Genomic DNA, 4,161 nt, shown 5'->3' with positions numbered 1-4,161 from the left:
CCCCCCCCCCCCCCCCGCGCGAGCCGCGTCAGCGTCGCATTGTGCAAGTCCTGCACCTCAGAGGGATCAACTCCAAGAGCAGCCGCAGGGCTCAGACAGAGGCCTGATGCAAATATCGGTGACGGGACAGTGAGGACAGCACGTGAGCAGGAGTCGGGCTTGAGCACTCTGTGTCTCTGTCTGGAAGGCGCTCACTGATGGCGAGGGACGTCCTGGAAGGCAGGTATACAAACTCCTTGTATAGCAGGGCATAGTGCTATGCTCCGGTGATCCCAGCACTCAGGAGGCTGAGGCAGGAGGATTGCTGTGAGTTCCAGGCCAGCCTGAACTACAGAGTGAGACTCTCTCAGAAAACAAGAAAATAAATAAAAAGTTGGTAGATGGCTGCCAATGACGGTCTTTCCCTTCTCCCTATGTTGGATTACAGTTTTCAAGCAAAGAAATGGAAGCACTCTTTTCTTATATGGCATAAACTAGGCCTTTAAAAATTATTTTTGTTTCATAGGGAAAAAGGTAGAATAAACAGAGTATTTTCTCAAAGTGTGGGTGGAAGAATCTGCCTCTGGATGAAATGCGTCTTGTGGGTTTTCCCTTCCCGAGTCCTGATCTTTCATTCTCCATCGGGGTGGCGGGGGAGCAGTCTGGGGTCTCTGGCCATGGATGAAGGATGCAGGCCGTGCTCTCGACACCCGAGTGACAAAGCCAGGGCTTCCCGCGCTTTGAGGTTCCCAGGAATTGACCGGGAGCTGCTGAAGATGTACGTGGTATGAATGAAAGTCATGCTTAAAAATGTATCACCATAGCCGGGCGTGGTGGCGCATGCCTGAAATCTCTGCACTCAGGAGAATGAGGCAGGAGAATCACTGTGAGCTCAGGGCCAGCCTGGGCTTTATAGTGAGATATAATGAGACCCTTTCTCAAGCATTCCTAACTTGATACATATGTAATAGTTTGTAGCTCCACATTTAATTTTTATTTGCTTATTTAGATTACAAAGTATTTTCTTTGCTACCAGCAGCTGTTGAAATTTCTTACCCTAAGTATAAGGACCCAGAAGTTCTACACATCCAACACAAGGAGATGAAGAATTTTTGTTTTCAAAGCCAACTACAGTGGCACATACCCGTAATCCCCTTTATTTGGGAGGCTGAGGCAGGAAGAGCATAGGTTTGACCCCTGCCTGGGCAATTTAGCAACACTTTGCCTCAAAGAATCACACTATATGGATCATGGATGAAGCTTAGTGGCAGCTAACGTAGTTTAGGGGCTGAACTCTTGCCTTGCAAGCATGAGGCCAGTGTCCAATCCCCAGTACAAAAAAAAAAAAAAAAAAAAAAAAAAAAAGAAAAAGGATCTTCCAAAGCTAAACACTGTTGTTTTCTACAATGTGTTCAGACCTGGACAGAGCTCTCATCTCCTCCTCTGTCTCCCCGGCCCTCAGCCCCGCCCTGCCTGTCCCAGGCGCTGACTCTGCCGCAGCCCCGTCCGTCTCCTGTCCAAGCCTGCGCCGCTGGTCTGGTGCCTCTGCCTTTCTTCAGCCCTGCACAAAAGCTCCTTGACCTTGTCCTCCTGCCCTGAGTGACCTTGTCATACACTCCCTCTGCCAGGGGCCCCGAGACCCTGGCTCCTGAGTCTGTCCTGCCAGGACCCGAAGGTCCCAGGACCTCGGGGAGGGGAGGGGGCACAGGTGACAGTGGGCTTGTCATGGGGGTGCCTGCTCCCTATACGCTGAGGTGGCTGCGGGGGGCTTTTCTCCTGCATGAAAATCTCCAGGGCAACGTCTCTCTGGGTCAGGCCTTGTTCCTTACCTCAGCTCTACGCCCGCACATACACGTCTGTAATGCACACCTCTGCACGCATGCACAGGGAGGCACTTATGGGAGACGTGTTTCAGGGTGCAGCTGCCTCTCAGCCCTGCTCAGCAGGTGTGGAGGGCTCTGGTGAGGGTGGAACTGAGGTCTGGGACGGGCAGGAGCCTTAACCACAGCCCACTGTGAGCCCACAGGAAGTGCCCCCGTTATTATTATAAAGTGCTGCTTTTATTTTATTTCATTTTATTTTTTTTTTGGTTTTTTGAGACAAGGTCTCACTATGTTCTTGAGACTGCCCTGGAACTCAAGACCTGCCCAGGCTGGTCTCAAACTCACAGCAGTCCTCCTGCCTCAGCCTCCCGAGTGCTGGGATGACAGGCGTGCGCCACCACGCCCGGCCTGTTTTTTTTTTTAAAACCTTTCTAAAAGTCTTCCTTTCCATTCTGTGTTGAATCTGAGAAGTGGGAAGGTGCATGGCAGCCATGCCTGTGCCGGTGTCTAATGGGACAAACTCTAAGAAACACCATTCCCTCCTTCCACACAGGACGCCCAGGGAGAGCACGGCCCACGGGGGCTCTGGAAGGAAGCAGAGCGGAGCCAGGCTGAATGGGCTCCCCGTGGGGCCGGGGACCTCCTTGCGGTGGTGTGCCCAGCAGGCCGCCTCCTGGTGGGTTGTGGACTCTTATCATCAAACATGCTGGCTTCACCCAGCACCAAGCCCTGCAGGACGAAGTGCAAGGTTGTATTCGGTCCCTTCCCATTTTAAAATCGGGGAATCGAACCCAAGAGAACGATAAAAAAATAACAAAGACCGGCGTGGGGCCGAACTCTGGTAATCCCAGCCCCTGGGAGGCTGAGGCAGGAGGATGGCCATGAGTTTGAGGCCAGACTGGGCTACACAGTGAGTTCCAGGCCAGCCTGGTCTACACAGGGAGACAACACTGAACACTTTACTTTTATTTATTTGTTGACTTATTTATTTGAGACAGGGTCTCAGTGGATAGTTCACGAGCACATTTCAGCAAGCTTCCTGGAGCCCCGCCCCACCTTCGAGCCCCGCCCTTTCCTTCTCCTTGTGTCCGCCCCGCATTCTGCCCATTTTTGCTTTTCAGGAAGGGTGTGATTAGATCAAGCACCATCATACTCTATAGTCCCCTCGCGAACTCATCCCTGACAAGCTCTCTGCGAATGGAACTTGCTGCCTCTGTGAGGGGTCAGGTGCGCATTTGGTTCCTTAGGTTGCTACTCAAACCAGTGCGATTCGTTGAGCTAAACAAACACTGAGCGGCCTCCTTGTGCTAGGGACACAGGGCTGAGCAGGAGCTGGGTCCTGTCCACGAGGGGCTGACTCAGGATCCACTCAGCAGGCATGAAACAGCAGGAACTTAACAAAGCACGGAAACCTACCGAGCAGCAGATAGGGTGAGACCGGGGAGCCAGGGGTGACCCCTCGGGACGGTGACGTCGGAGGAGACCGGTACACTGTGGAATCGACGCTCACATCCTTTCGCCAAGTTAACAGTTCTTCCTAGGTTGGCTGGGCGAAGAGTCGCCTTTGGCATGGAGTATCCTTGGATACATTCACACAACAAAAACTGTACTCCCAGCACTCAGGAGGCTGAGGCAGGAGGACTGCCATGAACACGAGGCCAGCCTGTACTACACAGTGAGACTCTGCCTCAAAAAAAAAAAAAAAAAAAAAAAAGGCCTGGCAGCCCCGGCCTTTTCCTTTCTCTGGCACAGCACCTCCGGCCACGCCGCTCCGTCTCCACGTGGGGGAGCCTGGAGGGCCGGAATTCCCCGTGAAGGTGGCAATCAAACAGATGCGACACCCAAAGGAAGGGAGCAGGCGCATGCGAGGACCCCTTACCCGCTGCGGCCCTTGCCAGCTCCTGGACTCTGAGGTGCCAGGCATGGGCCAACCTCCACTCATTCTTCGGGCCTTGAAGTCGCTCCAGATCTGAACCCGCACCCGCTTTTCTGCCCCTGGAAGGCCGCGGCCACCGCCGCCTGGTTTCCGCCAGGTTGTGCCCACTTCCTGCCTTCAAAGCCAGTTCAGGTGTCCTGCCTCAGTGGCCTGGCGCGACTGGAACACTCGGCAGGGATTTGTCTCTCTTCTCGGGCCGGGCACCTCTGAGCCCCGTGAGGACTTTCAGGTCACGGCCTCTGACCCCTTTTTCTCGAGAGGTGCCAGGGATGGAGCCCAGGGGCCGGGCAGGCGCTGTACCACTGAGCTGCACCTGCCGCCGCCTCCGGGACCCTGGGCACAGGTACCAGCCAGAGCGGGGGCGCCCCTCCCGGCCCCCGACTCCACGACACACATCCAGGGTCACCCTGGGCCACAGCGGGC

This window comes from Fukomys damarensis, unplaced genomic scaffold (genome assembly GCF_012274545.1).
Source record: "Fukomys damarensis isolate Sample0158 unplaced genomic scaffold, DMR_v1.0_HiC HiC_scaffold_27, whole genome shotgun sequence".
Taxonomy (NCBI): Eukaryota; Metazoa; Chordata; class Mammalia; order Rodentia; family Bathyergidae; genus Fukomys; species Fukomys damarensis.
The sequence above is the reverse complement of the archived record's forward strand: the minus strand, read 5'-3'. Positions refer to the sequence as shown.